A 20,891-nucleotide genomic window follows, 5' to 3' on the forward strand; every position below is an offset into this window, starting at 1 on the left:
CCCAGGAAATAGCGTTTATTGGGCCGGCCCCATGGCTTAGCGGTTAAGTGTGCGCGCTCCGCTGCTGGCGGCCCGGGTTAGGATCTCAGGCGCGCACCGACGCACTGCTTCTCCTGCCATGCTGAGGCCGCGTCTCACATACAGCAACTAGAAGGATGTGCAGCTATGATGTACAACTATCTACTGGGGCTTTGGGGGAAAAAAAATAAATAAATAGCGTTTATTAACCATCACATCCTTCCCTATATGAAGGCAAGCGACGACAAACTTTTAAATATTCACCTGGAAAATTTGAGACCAGAATAAAAGTGCTTCGTAGGTAACCATAGCTACTAAGCTACTCTGTCACATTCCTAGCCATGGTTCTATCGACTGTGGAGGATTTTTCTTCACCCTTTATCCATGGTCCATGCTTCTCCAAATGGAGCAGATTCAATATGGAACAGATGCGCCTTCCGGAGGGAGGCTCTCAGCTGTAGGGAGTCCTTTGAGAAAGAGATGTAGTGCAGGTGGGAGGAGGAGCAGTGACAGATTCTCCTCCAGGGAATTCCTTGCTGCCTTGACTAGGTCTGAGTAATTTATCCTAATGGGAATGTGCCCTGTTGTTTTAGGACTGTTTTAGTTCATGTTAATTAAGCCAGAACAACGGTCTTTTGAAAAGATTGGGGCTCATCCTGTAATTAGGCAGCTTTTCTTTGACTGCTAGTTCAAAGTATATTTCTTTCTGTTTATGGGTTTGAACATTATTTTAGAATCAAACAGTAAAAAAAGACATCAGGAACTGGGGTGATGCTAATTTTTTCACTAGTTGAACAATTCAAGTTAACTGCTTTATTCTTGGAAACAGAATAGTAGCACAGGAAAGTCATTTTTTTCCTCTCTTTTTTAACAGTCACTCCAAAATGCACGCATGCCCACAATAACTGGAAAACTTTGGGCAATTTCATTTAACCTGACATGTCTCCAAAAAGGTTTGATCATATTGATAGAGTTACATATCTCAATTTTTGGTTTGGAAAATAGTTCATAACATCTTTCTTTAGTAATTACCTTAAAGCTCTATGTTAATTTAAAATGTGTATCTTACCTATTTCTAAAGATAATTTGGATGAGCTTATAACAATAATTTAAAAAAATAGACAAAGACAGTCAAAGTAGAAGACAAACCACCACATAGAAAGTGGAATGAAATTAAAACTCTAGGCTAATGTAATTACACTGGCTGAACATTGGAATATAACACATAGAATAGATGTGGGAGTTGGACAAGCCTGTATTTGGCCGTGTTCTCATTGTGTAATGTTGGGCAAGTTGTTTAACTTCTGAGGTTTAACATCCTCATCCATAGATTAATGTCATAATTATGTTGTAGGGTGTTGTAAGAATTAAATAAAATGAAACAACTTGCATTCTGGATGATACTTAATAAATCTATTTCCTTTCTCTTAACCTGTCAGTCAAGGCAAAAGGGAGACAATTATGCAAATTTTATTGTTGATATATATGCTTGCTTTTAGGGGTTCTCAAAAGTGTGGTTCCTGGACTAGCAGCATCAGCAATAGCTGGGAACTTGTGAGAAAGGCAAATTCTCCAGCCCTATAGGATACCTACTGAATCAGAAATTCTGGGGGTGGGGCCCAGCAACCTATACTAAAGTTTGAGAACCACGGCTTTATTTGATTTTCCCTCCAAGTCCCTGCAACATGGCAGTGGGTACAACTGAGTAGCTAGGTGACTTGGCAAAATCACAAAGCCGTTCATTAGGAGAAACCATTAGAATGCAGATTGCAGGCAGAATAGTGCTCTTCCTGGGAATAATCGACACCGATAGCACACAGTTGTCATTTTACTGTTGGAAATATGGAACTCTTTCTGCAGCTACGAGCCTGATTATGGAATTTAGAGACCTCATGAGTTAGTTTCTCTGCTCATACTCCTTTTCCCTACCGGAGTCTATATCTGATGATAAATATCATCTGTTCACTCATTAGCATAAAAAGATGTATAAAAAGGGACACCTGAACCCTGGAAAAATAACTAGGCTTAAAGTAAAGTGGGATCCATGATATTGACGAAGCTCTTAATTGGCCCTCAGGGTGTCCTAGGACTGGGGGAAGTTGGCAGTTGCAATGAACAAAGCCAGCAAAGTAGACAGATGCTTGGGACCTCTACTGGGCCTGCAGTAGGCTCAGCGTTGGGGCCATAAAACCACAGCTCTGTTTGTACCCGGACAGTGCAGGGCAGGTTGGGGTCGCAAGGAATTGCCATTCACAATATGATAGAGACAAAATCACAAACACCATCCTAGACCATCTATTATTGGTGAGTTTAATTTTGACATGACAGGTTGCAGTTTTTCATTCTTGGTAGTTTTAAGTACTTTCAGAATGCGTTATAACCCCTTAAGGGCAGTAATTATACTGAGCTGTTGTTATTTTATGGACCCTATCCAAAGTTCAGGAGAACAAATTTATACATTGAATTCTTTCAATAGAAACATTTAATTAGAATATCATATTACAGCACTTTGTTAATAGACATATGTCAAAATAGAATAAACAAAATTATTTTGAGAAAAAACTAGTGTTAAGAATAATATAAAATATATGGGGCCAGCCCCGTGGCTTAGCGGTTAAGTGCACGCACTCCACTGCTGGCGGCCCGGGTTCAGATCCCAGGCGCGCACTGACACACCGCTTGTCCAGCCATGCTGAGGCCGCATCCCACACACAGCAACTAGAAGGATGTGCAGCTATGACATACAACTATCTACTGGGGCTTTGGGGGAAAAAAATCAAAAAAAAAAAGTATAATATAAAATATGGATAAACTCCTCTCATTGATAATCCCTTCATAAAGTATGGGACTGTCATAGAAAACAGGAGTTTTCTACATTATTTTAAGAGGTTATATATTCAGGAAATATAAAGTACATGATGTTTCCACTTATTGCTGCAAAGAATTTTCAATTTATTGCTTTATTGGCTTAGAGTAACTTTAATAAAATAAATTGTAGTATTTTGAGGTGAGATATTTAGCCCTAATTACAACTAGGGTAGAGTATGTTTAGGGAGAAGATTATGGTTTTACTTTTGCATAGGATCTCAAAATAAAATAGTCCTTCACTGTCATTCTTTTTCATCTTATCTCAGGATTTTTGTAACCTCATATATTAAAAAGTAGAATAAATTGTGTGGTTTAGCATTATGTAAATTCTACTTGTAGATTTGTGAAATTTGTTTTGGATTTGTTTCTAGCATAGTATTTTTGTTGAAAGCAGTTGCTATCAAGAAAATACTTCAGGGCCAGCCCCGTGGCTTAGCGGTTAAGTGCGCGCGCTCCGCTGCTGGCGGCTCGGGTTCGGATCCCGGGCCCGTACTTACGCACTGCTTCTCCGGCTATGCTGAGGCTGCGTCCCACATACAGCAACTAGAAGGATGTGCACCTATGACATACAACTATCTACTGGGGCTTTGGGGGGAAAAAACAAATAAAATTATTAAAAAAAAAAGAAAATACTTCAAAGGGATTGTAATTCCATTCTTGATTTTTACAAACTGTTTAAAAATGCTAAGTGTGGGCCGGGCTCCGTGGCTTAGCAGTTAAGTGCTCGCGCTCCACTGCTGGCAGCCCGGGTTCGGATCCTGGGTGCCCGGGCTGGCACCAGCGCACCGCTTCTCCGGCCATGCTGAGGCCGTGTCCCACATACAGCAACTAGAAGGATGTGCAACTATGACATACAAATATCTACTGGGGCTTTGGGGAGACAAAGAGAAAAAAAACGAGGAGGATTGGCAATAGATGTTAGCTCAGAGCTGGTCTTCCTCAGCAAAAAGAGGAGGATTAGCATGGATGTTAGCTCAGGGCTGATCTTCCTCCCAAAATAAATAAACAAATAAAAATGCTAAGTGTTCTTCCATTTGCTTCCATGGTATGTTCTGACATCTACATATATCAATTATTTAAAAAATGCTAATAAAAATATTCAGTAAGATTTTAGGGCCAAATATGTGATTTCCCCCCCATTCTTTTTTAGTTTCTTTTCCCTTTTTTTTTTTTTTTTTGTTGCTGAGGAAGATTCGCCCTGAGCTAACATCTGTGCTTGTCTTCCTCTATTTTGTGTGTGGGTTGCCACCACAGCATGGCCACTGACAAGTGGTGTAGGTCCACGTCCAGGATCTGGACCCAGGTCACCAAAGCAGAGTGCACCAAACTTAACTACTAGGCCATGGGGCTGATCCCCTCCCCCCATTCTTAACCAGTTAGATGTAGCAAGACAACTGAGAGGGAAAACACAGTCCACAGGTCACTGTGAGCTTGTTTTCTATAACAGAAGGCTCTTTCCTCTTTTTTCCTTTGGAAAAGTTTTTCTCAACTTCTGATGGCTGCAAGACTGTGAGGACGTGAACGCAAGAAACTGGGCCTTAGTCCTCTTGGTGAATGTCACTCTCCCAGGTTATCTGACTTAAAGGTGCCAGAGACAAATTCTCTTAACTTTGACTTTGAAACTCTCTTCCACTAAAAATGGGCAGAGTGTCTTCCAAGGTTGTTGTTCTAGGTTCTCCCTTAGAGGGAGGCTGCTATCTCTATTTCCCAGTTCTTAAATACCAAATCCCTTCAGCCACAAAAGCCCCCCTGGGCCAGCCCAGGGCAGGTCTATTCCTGTAACAGGAGGACCTGAAATCTTCCCTGGTGACTAGGAGCCCGGGGCTGGGCAGTCAAGAGTAGTCTTCAGATGAGATTCCAGTCTTTTCCATTTGCCAAAGGGGAGGATTGAAGGGCCTGGAAAAGCCAAAGCTGAAGAAGGTGCTCAAATATAAGAATCAAAGCCCCTTTGGGCAATCCACAGCCTTGGGCACCTGGGGATCCTGAGTCTGAAGACTCTCAAATGCCCAATGGAGTCAGGAGGGAAAAGCCCTTTGAGCATCGCCAGCTAGGAACTGTGACAATTATCAACTTACAAATTGCAAGGGCCTCTCCTGGTTCACTACTTACCTGGGTACTTACGTGCCATTTTGTTTTTTCAAAGAGTGGTAGGATTTGAGAGGGAGAGAAAATAAAAATGAAGAATGGATGTTTTTAATCTCTATCACTTGAATAACAAATAAAAAAATCTCAAGAGACACTAGAAAATGGGGGACTATGTGTTCATTATATTAATTACAGAAATACTTCAATGCAGAATAGGGGAATTCTCTCGGAGAAAGCTAATCACACAACTCAATGTCAGTCAGCAATGAGTCTATCAGTTTAGGCTTAAAAACTGATTTCAGATGTAAAATGAGAAGAGTAGGTTAGTGGTTACAGCTGTTTACTTAGTCAGCCTCCAAGATAGTGCCCGGCCCCCAACTTCCTAATACTAGATGACATTCTGCAAGACCGAGAATCCATATTTTGGAAGAAATACAGCCAGCCATTCATCTAACAAGTTTGTGATGTTTTGACTCCCAAATAGAAGGGGATTGTTGGTATTAAAGGGGTGTCTATCAAGTGAAAGCCCCAGTTTCTCCAACTTGCCTACAGATAAGAACTACCTCGAATGTTATTAAACCTCAGGTCCCTGGGACCCTCCTTCAAACCACTGAATCCCAGTCCTGGGAGAGGTGAGGGTCTGAGAATCTGAAATTTTAATGAGCACCAGATGATTCTTATCAGAATTTGGGAAACGTCAATCATCTTTAGAAGGTGGCATTTTGTGCCATCGTTGTAGTATATACTCTTTTTTTAAATTAATTAATTAATTAATTAATTAATTAATTTTTTCCCCCAAAGCCCCAGTAGATAGTTGTGTATCATAGTGGCACATCCTTCTAGTTACTGTATGTGGGACGCGGCCTCAGCATGGCCAGAGAAGCGGTACGTGGGTGCGTGCCCGGGATCAAACTGGGCCACCAGCAGCGGAGCGCGCGCACTTAACCGCTAAGCCACGGGGCAGCCCTGTAGTATATACTCTTAATGGTAAATGTTGAGGGGCAAGGGTGGGGAGGGCAGGAGGCTTGGGGTGCTCCAAACTAAGGATTGTTTTTCTAAGTATCTCAGGAAGGTTTTCTGGGTCTTGGAGGGTTTTAAAACTGCTATGTAGAAAAGAACATGAGTAAGCGAATTGGGGTCAAAAAATCAGACCACACAATAGCCAAAAGGTAGAAGTGATCCAAATGTCCATCAACAGGTGCAGGGCTAGACAAAATGGGGGATATCCATACAATGGAATACTATTCAGCCTTAAAATGGAAGGACATTCTGATAGAAGCTACACCATGGGTGAACCCAAGGATATTATGCTAAGTGAAACAAGCCAGTCACAAAAAGACAAACCCTGTATGATTCCACTTGTATGAGGTACCTAGAGTAATCAAATTCATAGAGACAGAAAGTAGAATGGTGGTTGCCAGGGACTGGGAGAAGGGCGGATGGGGCGTTATTGTTTAAGGGGTACAAAGTTTCAGTTCTTCAAGATGAAAAGAGTCTTAGAGCTGGACGATGGTAATGGCTGCACAACAATGTGAATGTGCTTAATGCCAATGAGCTGTACACTTAGAAGTGGCTAAGATAGGAAATTTTATATGTATTCTGCCACAATCTTTAAAAATAAAAAACAAAATGAGACCAATGACAGACACTACAAATGTACAAGCCATATGGATTCCGGGGCTCTAACAGTACCACCCTGATGGCAGCCCTTTCCTAACCTCCGAATAGCTTTCCCCCTGCAATCTGGTCTTTGTTCCTAATCTCTCCTGTCTGATCCCAGCACTAACTGGAAGGGGATGGCTGGACACCCCCTCACTCCCGAGAGAAGCTTCCCTTTCAAAGTGTTTACCCCATACCCTCTCTCTAAGTGGCTACCTGTCAGTTTCCATTTCAGCTCTACCTTCCTACTTACAGGACTGCTGACCACCAACTGACATATTACCTGCATTGATTCTCTAAGAGCTGTCAAGGTGGAGGGAAAGACTATTCTAAGGCAGCCCTGAGCTCTTAGCTGAGTGGGATCATAAACGCCCCCATTAAACGTTTCATTCAATAACAATCTTTGCTAAAGTAAATGGACATCAGTCTCCCACCCCCACCACGAATACAGAGGCCATTATCAATGGGCAGAGAGCACTGAACTGGGGCAGTATCAGTTTCCACATTTTCAAATGATTCCTTAATGAAAAGCTGCATTCTTTTCAGGCCACAAAACACCAAGGAAAAGTCTATTCATTTAGCTATTGTACATATTAGCTTATTTATTTATGGCTAATGCTGCCATCAGCATTCCCTGGGTGTAGAGTTAACTCACTTAATGATTGGTTGATAAACTGCTAAAAAGCAGATATGCTGAAATTGGTTTTCCTGCTCTCACGAGGGGTGCACTGCATATTGTTATCCTGCAGGGCGATTCAAGTTTATTTTTTCATTTCAAACACAAGTCCACTGTCTTTATACTTTATTCAAAATTATTCATCTCACGTAAAGCATTTTATATTTGCCTGCCTATCTGATCTAGAGCTCATAAACATTTATCGTCAACCATGTTCTTAGGAAATAAGCATATCGCCATCATTTAACCAAATATCCTTTAGATATTTAAAGAAGATCTTCAACAACAAATTGAGAGCTCTTTTATGGCAGGAATCATCTTCCCCTTCCTTCCCTCTCTTCTTCCCTTCCTCCGCCCTCTCGTCCTTCTTTCATGAAATAATTACTGAGCACCTAATCTGGATCATCTCAGGGACTCAAAGGTTGTTGATAGAAAAGTTTTGTTGGGGAAAAATGGTACCTACATGAGACTAGTCATTGAGGGATCTAGGAAAAGTATTGGGACTTGCAGGTTAGTGTTTTCTGAAGATTAGGGTTCGCTATTTCTGTTAGTGCAGTTCTAAAGATATTTTTAAACGTTCAATTGTATTCACTTGTTAATGGCTAATATGTGCACATAGTGGCAAATATGAGTAATGAGAGTGTACACAGCAAAATGTGAGTGTTCTTTCTTTAAATTATTCCCCTTATTTTTTGTTAGGTGAGACATAATGTGTAAAAATCTGAAAGAAACTACAAAGAAAAGTCCTCAAATGTCACTTTAAAACTATGTTCTGCTGAAATAAATGGGGGCAGAAGGAGGTCTGCTAGCCAGCCCCGCAAATGGGAGCCACGAACGGGGTTAATTACTTCCAGTCCGGACTTCCCCGGCCCCCAGGAATATTCTAGCCTCCACTGGGCGTCTGAGAGGTGTGGGTCTGCACCTGAAACACACACCCTTCCTCCCCATCTTCCTCGGCACTCTCGTTTCTTCTGGAACCTGCACCTCACGTCCAGTTCATACAATTCGCCTCGGAAGCCTTAAGGCCCCGTCATCTTCATCTGGACTGACACAACAGCCATCGCATCTATTCCTGCCCCCTCCAGGTCATTTTTCACCCAGCCAGAGGCATCTTTTTAAAACACAAATCGGTTATCACTCCGGTCCCCTAAGTCTTTTAATAGCTTCACGTTTATAGCCCAAGATGTTTCACATTAACCTGCAAAGCCTCATATTTCATCCTGAGGAAGACTCCCCTTAGAACTCAGTGCCTTGGCCACTGGAGCTTTCTGACAGTTTCTTTAACAAGCCAAACTGCTTCCTGCCTCAGGGGCCTTCACTTATTATATCCCTCTGGCCTGGAACACTCCCCACCCTTCTGGATTCTAGCTTTGAGTGCTGACTGCCTGGGTTTGAATCTAGGTCCACCATTTAACTAGTTGTGTGACCTTTTAACTTCTGTAGGCATCAGTTCCCTTAACTGTAAAATGGGGAAAATAACAGTACTTACCTGACTGAGTACTTACCCTATGATAAAGATTAAGCAAAATCATTTAGTACCTGTTCAATAAACGTTAGCTACTAATATCAATATTATTTCCTTCTGCGTTTCCAACAAGCATAGTGCCCTGTATATAACAGTGGCTCAATAAACATTTGTTGAATGAATAATGAATGAACAAGGGTATGAAAGATGAGACCTGGTCTTCCCTTTCTTGTCATTACTGTGGAACCAAAATGTCCCTATGTAAGAGTGACAGCATACAGAACTCAGGACAGCCTGGAGAGGGGAAGGCAAGGACACAGAGCAAAAGAAGAAATGGGAAAGCGAGACATGTGCAAAGACAAAGAGGAAAAAGACAACGATGAGCTTACGCCCCGTGCTGGCAGGCAGACGATGACAGCTCAGACATCCTCCAGGAGTGACCTGTGGGAGCGGGGGTGAGGGATGCGAGGCAAGGCAGGAACACGTTCATTTGGTCAACAAGATGCATGGTGCTGGGTGCTAGAGATGCCAAGCACAGTAGGTTCAGTGTATAGTTAAAGAAGGCACACCGCCCTGTGATGCTCCTAGAAGATAGCATATGTCCACCAGCTAGCTGCATCTAGACCTTGTCACTTTCATGCACTCACAACAAACTCTCAGCATCACCAGTAATCAAAGGAAGTGGGCACACTCATTCTGCTAGGTACAGTAGTATATAGACTGGTACGGCCCTTTTAGAAAGCAATTAGGTGCTGTGCACCAAAAGCCTTATGAAGGACTATAGTCTGTAACCTGGTAATTCCAGTCCTACGAATCCTGTCTAGAGAGTCAGAAATGCAGAGATCTGTGAACAAGCATGTTCTTAGCAGCACTGTTTTTGGCAATGAAAACTGATAGCAGCATAAATGTTCAGCAACAGGGCTGGTGGTACATGGGTACAATGGAGTATAGGGTGGCTATTAAAACTGAGGTTTTTCAAAGAATGGTTTTCTTTCTACAAACTTACTGCATGACATTGGGAAAAGCCCACAATATAATGCTGAGCCAAAGAGAATCCAAACTCCCTATGGCAGGTATATATCCATACAGCGGTTACAGTTCTGCATTCAAGACAGGTAGAAACTACAGTTTTCCAGGCATTAGTAGCTAGGCAGAGGGAAATTAGATAGGAAACCCTCCTAATAACTTATTTGAATTCCTATTTGAATTCTTTCAGGGCTGTCATTATACACTGAAGCTATCACGCCATCCAGCACCGGCCTGTCACTCGACTGGGCCGCAGTTTCCATATCTGTCAAATGAGGGGGTTGAACTATATTATTATCTCATGGCTTCTATGAACAAATATGCAAGGTAGGTACGATCTTGGTTAACATTTGCTATTGTCGGGGCTTCCCTTTTTAGGCCCACTTGGAAAGGTGGAATTGGGGTGCAATGCTAATAAGCAGTTGAATTGGAAAACTCAGGAAAAGGCTAGCAGCCTCCAATGGGGCAATTGAGGCAAAAAAAGAAGGGCAGAATGGGGTGTCCAGTTTGTTGGGGGTAGGGGTGGGTAACGGCAGATTCTGAGGAATAGATCACAATTCCCAAGGACGGGCGAGCAGATGCCTCGGGACCAGCAGATGGCCCGAACACCCTCTCCTGGCGGCAGCCCCCGCCCGGAGCCAGCGGCGGCCCCGTTTCCACCTCCCCCTCGCTTTCTGGTCCCCATTGGGAGTCGATTTGGTCTTTGCTCAGAGTCGCTAAGACTGCTCTTCCCAGCCAGCCTGGGGGGAGGGAGAGGCTGCCAGGGGAGGCCGCGCGCAGCCCCCTGCCACGCGCAATGACCGCCTTGGGGAGATTTCCAGGTGAGGGGCCACCAAAGGTCACCGCAGCGGAGACCTCCGAGGGACGGAGGGGCTGTTTGAAGCCTCTCAGGCCTAACCAGAGCTCTAAATCGGAGAGCATTTAATTGGCCTTGTAATTTCCGATCGATTCCGAATTCCACGCACTCTGAAGAAGGGCGCTTGGGCGAGAGGCGGATGGAGACGTCACGACCCCGGCACGCGCCCCCAACCCGCCTCGGGCTCCTGGAACGACCAGCCGCCCACCTCCAGCAGAGGACGGGGCCCCGCCAGCAACCCCACCCCCAGGCTCTCCCGGGCCGGGTGGTGGCGCGCTTTGGATGCGTGAGTCCCCCCCACGGGGCGGGGCCGGGCCGGGACGCGAGGGGAAGCCGGCGCCCTTCCCGCAGCATCCTTTTCTTTTATCCTTGCAAAAATAACATTGCGGAAAATTTATGCTCAGCATCCAGCCACCTAGAGAGAGCTATTTTCCAGTCTCTGTGCAACCAGATTATGTCTATATGTTTTGTAAACTGCTCCCCAGCACACTTACTATACAGTGAATATTGGCTGTTGATCATAAATATTCTTCCAGGGGCCGGCCTGGGGTTTAGCGGTTAAGTGCGCCCGCTGGGCTACTGGCAGCCCCGGTTGGGATCCGGAGCGCGCAGGGATGCACCGCTTGGCCGGCCATGGCGGCGTCCCACATACAGCAACTAGAAAGATGTGCAACTATGACATACAACTATCTACTGGGGCTTTGGGGCAAAAAAAAAAAAAAAAAAAAGAGGAGGATTGGCAATAGATGTTAGCTCAGGGCGGGTCTTCCTCACACACACACATACAAAAAATAAAATAAATAAGTAAATAAATAAATATTCTTCCATAAAATGACTTTAAACGTGCGCGTTAAATTCCACTACAGGCCCTGCTTTGATTTAGAACCAATGGCGTACCCTCGGTCATTTAGGTAGCTCCCAATTTTTCAATATTACAAATAGCCCTGCTAAACATCCATGTAGATAAATGTTTGCCCATATCCCGGATTGTTTTTTTATTCGAATATATTTCTAGATGCGAACTAATGGGGCCAAATCTAGGTAAGGAATGGAAAGGTTTAGGTGGGCCCAGGTGTGCGGACGACAGCACGGCGCAGACACTTCAAGTGCAGCCATTGTTGTTTCTGGATTTACCCTCTAGCTCCCTCCTCTTGCCACCAATAATTATTATTCAGAGCTTCCCTGGATAAAGCGGGGCGCTGAGTTCACCTGGGCAAACAGAGGTTCCCGGGTCCGGAGGACTGACCCGGCCGGGAGACCCCGCATCGGGAGCGGGTTTGGAGCTCTGGAGGGGAAGAGGCACAGGCGGGGGCCAGATCCCGTTTATGGATGGACGTCCCTCCCAGGTGACATCCAGGAGCCAGCCCCGCCCCATCCCCGTGCAGGGGGGTTGTGACAACGGCCGTGACGACAGGTTGCCCTCCTCTGAGCCGCTGGCCATGGGGTGCCGCAGTCTCCCCCTCCCTCCTGTCTCCTCTTCTCCCTGACCCCACTCCGGACCTCCACCTCCTCCCCTCCACCCGCGGCTGCCAGAGCCCCCACGCCCGGGTGAGTGGGAAGCCCCGGGCTGGAGAGGGGCCAGGTCCGCGTGGTGAGCCTTCTGCGGAGCGAGAATCGAGGCACAAACCCGCACCCTCCTCCCCACACGGCCCGAGCATCCCGGAGCTGGCGCGCCTGGACGGCTCCAGGCTGAGCCCCGGCCCGCCCAGCTCACCGCCCTAACCCTGCAGGCTGGGCCGGCTCGCATCTAACTGCCGGGAGCCGCCGAGGCCGCCGCTAGAGACCGGCCGTTTGAGGAACGGCTCTAACTCGGGGCTGTCTACCTGCACACTGAAATAGGGCGACTGGTTTCTTCCGGGGGTCTTTTTCTTTTGGCCGGAAAGGGTTCCCGACCTCGGAGAGTGGTTCTTGGTGGGGCAAGGCTGAAGGCAGGCATCAAAGCGGTGAGGCAGCCGTCCCCCCATCCTCGCCTTTCCGTCTGGCCAGCTGGCGAGGGAGTGAAGGGGTGAAGCCCTAACTGCAAGCTTGGCGCAGACCACCACGGGGCATGGTGTGACATTTTCCCATTGTTCACTTTCCTGGAGTCTGATTCCCTTGTATGTACTCCTCACTACTGTGAATGCAAGGGACCACCTCTCATAGGCCCTATTTGGCTCCTTGATAGATGAATATGCATAAAATACATATTTCATATATTGAGTGTATATTTTTAATACATAATTTGCCTGCTTGCATACTACGGTTGGGCAAGAGATAAGCTAGGAGTAAAACAGCAACAAATGCGTACATGGCAATAGGCTGCCTCTCATGCTCACTGCCATTTGAACCATCACTAATGGGAATGTCCCTGAGTGCTGTGGGGTGGGGAGACATACGGGCAGATAATGTCCTCTACCTGGATCACTGTGTTTCACCTAGCTAAATTCCACATCCGTTAGGCTTAATTTTCTACTTCTCTGGGAAACTGGTTCTCACTTTCCCCATTAAAAATTAGAAATCATAAATCCTCAGGAATTCCACTGTTGAATGGATTAACTAAAATGGAAAATCTCCCTCTGATGGTTTGCAGTTTATTGGAAGTGAAGGAGTGGGAGTCATGGAAAGTAGACCAGATGTATAAGTAGCATGAACATGAAATATACATACAGTATACAACTAGTCAGCTAGACTGAACTAGATGTAAGTCGTAATGAAGGAAAGCATCACGGAAGACAAACATTGGCAACAGAATTTTGAAGAAGTGGGAGGACGATATTTAAGAAAAGGGAAGAAGACTCATTAGACCATCATTCTGGAAAGATTGATTTCAAGATATGGGAAACCAGGAAAGAAAAGAAGAAGCCAATCAATTTGTACTTTGTAAAGTCTAAAGCTTTCTTTCACCTTCATTGTCAAATTCCTGGAAGCAGGTGTGATTAAAGACAGAAAGATTGGTAAGTAATATATATGCTGGCACAAAAACGTAAGTTGAGAGAGAAGAGTCTGCTTTACTTTAATTGCTTCGTTTGGAAGGTCCAAGGGAAACATGGCAGTTTGACCCTGGACGTTTATATCTGCTCCCTCATATACCTCTACTAAAATGATACTAGAAGGCTAAAAAAAAAGGGCAGAAAACTATAAGGACAAAGGGAAAAGTAATCTCCGTGGAAGAGAGACTTTGATAAAATTTTGGAAGCTGGAAAGCAGATGGTCAAGTCTTAACTGACTGAGCTGAGTCCCAAGAGGCAGTGAGGAATCTTGACAAGAACCGAGATGACTCCTACCAGGGACCCCAGGAAGGCTCAGGAAATGAGACATGAGTTCTTCTCCAAATGGGAGCGTGGGGTGGGGATGACGTTAGGAGAACTGGTTGAAGGTTTTATAAGGAGCAGTTAGACTCTCAGATCTCATCCCCAGCCTGCGCCCCTAGGCCCACCTAGGGTGGGCAGAACACACCAGGCCAAACATCTATACCCTGAACAAAGATCATTGACGTCGAAAAAGCCTCCAACATGCCAGACAGAGATCAAAATAAGAAAATAGGAAAAAAAAAAGAAATGAACTGGGAGGAAACAGAGACAACGTGTGGAGCAGGAGAAAACTTAAAGAAAATCTCAGAGCTTCAGAGATGTACTAGAAGATCTTGCATTCATGGAGCAAGAACAGGGGGCTCTAGACAGGAACCCAGAGGAGAAGAACCTTTTGGAAATCAAAAATATGATAGCAAAAAAATAGAGCAGTTGGAAGAGTAGAAGATAAAGTTGAGGAAATTACCTAGAAAGTAGAACAAAAAGACAAATAAGTGGTAAACGGGAGGAAAGAAAATAAAAGTTTAATCTTGGAGACCCCAAATCCAAACAGCAGAAATTACTGGTCCCCTCTCTCAACTTTATCTTATAAGCACTCTTTCTAAGAAAGCTTCTGGAGGATGTTTCACTAAAAGAAAGCCAAAGCCAACAAACAAGCAGAAAACAGGAAGTCATAGATCCGGGAAACAGAAGGCGCAAACATGTTTGTATCCCAGAATAACGGCAAGAGAAGTCACAGGATGATGGCTGTGCCACAGGGCAAGAAGGCAACCAGTCCAAACCTGAGCAGGATGGAGGCCACCAGGAGGGACATCTCCAAAGGGATGGGGAGGGGAGTGAGGAAGAAACCCAAAGAAAACTAAGTAAGCAAGCAAGCAACCAACCAAAAATGCAGACAATTATTAACTCAGGAATAAAAAGAAATGGTACAAGAAAGGAAGAGTACACGGTAGCCCGTACATTACTTGGCTCAGCTGGGAATGATATTTACAGCTATAATAACAATGAATAATATTGATTAAACTGAAATGATAATATGAATATATTGTGAGAGAAGAGGAAGGAATGATACATGTAGGACCTGGGAGGTACAAGAGAGCCTCATCTTCCATAGTAAGAAGACAATAGTTAACAGTTAAATCTGAAAAGAAAAGAAATGGCAATATGTACATGTTATACAGAAATGTGGGGGTAGCTATTGTTTATAGTTTCCTTTGGGAGAATAGGAATCAACAATGGGGAAGGCCATGCCAGGACCTGCTATACACTTTGTAAAACTATGTGAGTTCCAATATACTTTTTATTGTGAAATATTTTAAGCCCAATAACAAGTCGTAAAAATCCTACAGAGAGTTCCCATGTACATTCATCCCATTTCCCCCAATAATAACATCTTACATAACCATAAACATTATCAGAAGCAGGCAATTGACACTGTTATAATACTGTAAACTCTACATAACTTTTAAAATCATGTTCAGGTATTATTTTGTTTTGAATAAGCATTAAAAAAGAAAGTTCTAGAGCCTACTTTGCTCTTAAATGTATTGGTATAAAGTAGTTTAAATCATTCTCATAATTTAAAAAGCCCCTTCATATCTGGATTATGTCTATTTTCTGTTCCTAATGTTATTCGTGTTTCTCCCTTATTCTCATTCTCTTGCCTTCTTTTTTATTTTATAACAAACCTCAAGTTTTCTCTTTCATTGGTCGTTTGTTTTATTGATCAACTCTTGTAGCTTTTTAGCTTCCTATATAAATGATTTTTGTTTTTATTTTTATTCATTACTGTTCCTACTTTTTGAAGGTCTACTGTGTAGTTCTTTTTCCTAATTTCTTGAGTGGAAACCCTATTTTTCAGTCTTGTATCAGGCAAAGTTCTAGCAGGAAACTGGGCTGTTGGAAGAGCGTTTAATAAAGGAATACTGGGCCGGCCCCGTGGCTTAGCGGTTAAGTGAATGTGCTCCGCTGCTGGCGGCTCGGGTTCGGATCCCGGGCGCGCACCGACGCACCGCTTCTCCGGCCATGCTGAGGCCGCGTCCCACATACAGCAACTAAAAGGGTGTGCAACTATGACATACAACTATCTACTGGGGCTTTGGGGGAAAAATAAATAAATAAATAAAATTAAAAAAAAAAAATAAAGGAATACTTACCAAGGTGGGGGTAACTTTACCCTCCCTAGACCTGAAGGGGAAGAACTGCAGGGACCCTGCAGGGGGGGTCTTGGGGATCTTATGCGTCTCTCTCCTATGACATCTGCTGATGCTGACAACACTGGACGGTCAGTAGCTCTTTGATACTGTCCATAGGGTCATTTTCTTCTCATCCCAGCAGCATGGAAAAGGGGGAGAGCAAATCCGGAAAGAATAGCAGAAGATATCCAGCATACTTTTTCCTAAAAAAGTCATTTAAGGCTATGATGTTTCCTCTGAGTATTAATTACATTGGCCACATTGTTGATTTCTGACCAGTTTGCAATTTCCTCCTTAAACTAATAACTTTTTAGAACAGCAGGTTAAAATTCCAAGAAGAGTTTTTTGGCAGGGGTTTTCCTTTTGGTTAATTTCTAATTTTAGTACATTATGGTCAATGAATGTGGCTCATATAATTTCTAATTTGAGAAATTTATTGAATTGATTAATATATGGCTAATATATGCAAATATTCCATGAGTGTTTGAAAAAGATATGTATTTTTTTTTGTTGGGTAAGAAAATCTATGTTTATTAATTCAAACCTGCTAATTGAACTGTGTTATTTAATCATCTACATCTACATTTTTGTTTATCTATGATCTGTTGATTTATTTTTTTTATTGCGGTAACATTGGTTTATAACATTGTATAAATTTCAGGTGTACATCATTATATTTCTATTTCTGCATAGATTACATCACGTTCTCATGTTCACCATTCAAGTACTAATTACAATCCATCACCACACACATGTGCCTAATCATCCCTTTTGCCCTCCTCCCTCCCTTCTTCCCCTCTGGTAACCACCAATCCAATCTCTGTCCCTATGTGTTTGTTTGTTGTTGTTTTTATCTACTACATATGAGTGAGATCATACAGTATTTGACCTTCTCCCTCTGACTTATTTCACTTAGCATAATACCCTCAATGTCCATCCATGTTGTCACAAATGCCTGGATTTCATTGTTTCTTATGGCTGAGTAGTATTCCATTGCGTATATGTACCACATCTTTGTCATCCATTCATCCCTTGATGGGCACTTAGGTTGCTTCCAAGTCTTGGCTATTGTGAATAATGCTGCAATGAACACAGGGGTGCATGTATCTTTATGCATTGGTGTTTTCATGTTCTTTGGATAAATACCCAGCATTGGAATAGCTGGATTGCATGGTAGTTCTATCCTTAATTTTTTGATGAATCTCCATACTGTTTTCCATACTGGGTGCACCAGTTTGCACTCTCACCAGCAGTGTTATGAGAGTTCCCTTCTCTCCACATCCTCTCCAACATGATCTGTTGATTTTTGAATGATAGGTTAAAATCTCCTACCATTTTGTGGGTTTTTCAGTAGCTCTTTTTTTAATTTTATTTATTTTTTTCCCCCAAAGCCCCAGTAGATAGTTGTTATGTCATAGCTGCACATCCTTCTAGTTGCTGTATGTGGGACGTGGCCTCAGCATGGCCAGAAAAGCGGTGTGTCGGCGCGTGCCTGGGATCCGAACCGGGGCCGCCAGCAGCAGAGTGCGCACACTTAACCGCCAAGCCATGGGGCCGGCCCCTGTCAATAGCTCTTTGTTCTGCTATCAGGTTTTCCTTTATATATTTTGAATCTATGTTATTAGGTACATAAAGATTCCTGGTTGTTATATATTCTTGGTGGATCATACCTTTTATGAATATAAAATATTCCTCTTGTCCCCTTTATTAAGTTTAGCCTTAATTTCTAATTTGTCTGGTAATATTATTACTATATCTGCTTTCCTTTAATAGCATCTACCTGGTAGATCTATTTTTTTCAATTCTTTTCTTTTCTTTCCTTTTATTTTTTTTGTCTTTTATTATTTTGCTTTTGTCTTTTGTTACACCTGTAATGAGAGAGAGAGAGAGAAAGCAGTGAGTCTGATAATGATTTCTGCCATTTCTGTGAGCATTTCCCAAATTGTGCTAATATAATGTTGTCCTTTTTTTCTTTTCTGTTCAGATATCTTCATTCTGGATTTCACTAGGAACCTCCATTCTCCAAGGGAGGAGCAGTGAGGGAGTCTGAGAAACAGGGCAGTGCACTGGTGGCTGATGTTGTTTAGGAGGAACGGGGAGGTCCTACTCCCAGAATTCTAGAACAACTTAACTGGATTGAGCAATGCTTTGTTTTGATAAGCTCACTCTTTTGCATTTGCTACTATTTTTAGTTTTGTGTCCCATGCTGGTTTGAGTTATCTCAAGTGAAATTATATGTGAAAAGAGCACACACAGGTGCTCTTTTATGGTTTTATAATATATGATATGGACATCGAGTGAAATCCAGACAATAATAATTAAATTGACTAGAAGCGTGTCTGTAAACAGGGTAAAAAATTCTGTTTGTATCTATTCATGCAAGGGTAAGGTCATCTGTATCCTTGCAATTCAGTCAGATGGGTATTTATTTTTATTGTATTATTAAAAGAGCTGATAACTGACCGATTTCTATTAGTCTAGTTTTTATACTCGGAAAGCACTGCCTTAGTCCGCTCATTTGTCTTTCCACAAGAGGGGTTTGCTATTCTGCTTTTACAGTACGTCCTTGAATACGATTTCCCTGCAGCATTTTTTGGCACATTCCCTCAAATTCCAAATTGTATCTTTCTTTCACATTTGTTTTGGGAAATGTCCCTTCATTCTAGACATTTTCCCTTTTAAAATCACAGCCTGTGTATTGAAATATATTCATTCTTCAGTTTTACTGAACAATTTAGTTTACTGAACAAGAAACTCCAAATTACTGAAAATATTTTGCCTAAAAGACTTTCAGACACAGAGTCGCTGATCTATCATTTGAAGTAGTTTGGTGAAGATCGTTGATTAAACCTCTTTTTTTTTTGGCTCGGGGCATAAGTTTTGAGAGAGTGCATAATCTCGTTCATTTTTCATCAATCGCCTGGTACACATTTCTAGTGATGCTTCCTGCAGTGCCTCTGAGCAAACCTTGGGTACTGACTGAACATTTGCTCTAACTCATGCAAAAGGCTTCTTACTAGAAATTGATTTGTTGATTTTTAAAATGCTTCTTAGAATAAGAATCCCCATTAAATGTCATATTGGAAAAAGAAGCACTATGTATGATTGACGTCACCAGGAATGTCTGTGTGCTGCATATGTACAATTTTTTGCAGTCATTATATTGAACATGCCTCATTTTGAGAGTATGACCTTGAGTTGTCATTGCTTTAGAAAACATGGACGGGTTAGGACATCCATTAATGTCCTAGAACAAATGCTATAGCAGAATCCCCAAGGGAGACAGGGGTTTTACTGGTCTCTGGACACAGGAATCCATTTGTTGGAGCATATGCTGAGTGTGATGAGCTGTAAAATGAAGTTAATTTCTGTGCCGGACCAAATGAGGTGAAAGACCCAGCAACTGGGTAAAATGAAGGCTGCATTTCTTTCAGAGGGAAAAATAAGCGCATTTTATCAGATATTGTCACACACTTTTTTGGTTGATTTGACAAGGCCTTGTAGAGCAATAAAGAGGAACATAATCTAAGAGCTCCAAATCAGTGTCTAGGAAGCTCTCGTTGTGAAATCTTTAATTTCAGGTTGCAGCTCATGCAGTAGAAGAAAAGAGGACAAAACCTTATTGCTAAAAGTATCCTATAAGTGAAAAAGCTATTAATACCATTCTCCTGAGTTCTTGCAGTTGAAAATTTTAAAACAGAAGAATTGGAATTTTCTATCTTCCATTTGGGGTACCTGAGGATCAAAGCAAGACCAGTATGACATTTTTTGTTTTATGTTTACTACTAGGAGTTATTCTGGTTTAAGTTTTGGGATATTTTTCTGGATGAGAATCTCTTTAAATTAGTAATAGGTTTCGTATTCTTTTCCAAGTAAAAATTTCCCGCTGCTATTTATAGATGCCTGATGTTTTTAAACACAACACGCACTATATTAAACGCAAAGCCCTCATTTATATTCCATTTCCCACCCCTCCCCACCCCCACTCAGTCATAATTGTTTTGCAAGCAGAGTATTGGCCTTACGATACTGCCCAGTATGGTAATTGGGCTTGGAGACTTTTAAGCTGTTCTATTTAAAATTTCACCTGCTTTTACATAGTGAGGGACCCACCTCCTATTTTCTGACATGCAGGTGCTGTAGCAATGAAGAGCATAGACATTAGAGACAGATATAATTAATCCTACGATTTAGGACAACAAACTTCTCTGAGCCCAGTTTCCTATTTGTAAAATGAGGATGATAACTCCTATCACATCGGCTCTCTGTGTGGATCAAAGAAGATAACTTTATAAGTACTTAGAACAATATCTGGCTCAAGTATAGTAGCATCTTTTTCACTAATTGTATGATTGATGTTATTTAAGTACTTTCTGAAAATAGGATTATAGTTTATTCCTAAAGCTTTAAACATTGACTAAAATTTTCCCTTCAAATGGTAATATTTTATGTGCCAGATCTTGTTCTAAATGTTTTATGGTGCGTTTTATTATCATCCTCATTGTGTAGAAGCACAGAGAGAAAAAGTAATTTGCCAAGTGTAGGGTAGAACTGTGAATCTTACACAGGCATACCACTGCAGAGTTCTTTTTATTTTGTTTAAAATTTTTTGAATAGGTAAGACATTCACATGGTTTAAAAATAAAGTAAAATATATGTAATAAAAAGTATACAGTGAAATGTCTTCCCACTTCCTCTGAGTGCCTCCCTTTCTCATAAGCAACCACTGTTATTAGTTTCTTAGGTGCCTCTCAGA

Source organism: Ceratotherium simum, chromosome 31, assembly GCF_057802395.1.
Source record: "Ceratotherium simum simum isolate JZ-2026a chromosome 31, ASM5780239v1, whole genome shotgun sequence".
NCBI lineage: Eukaryota > Metazoa > Chordata > Mammalia > Perissodactyla > Rhinocerotidae > Ceratotherium > Ceratotherium simum.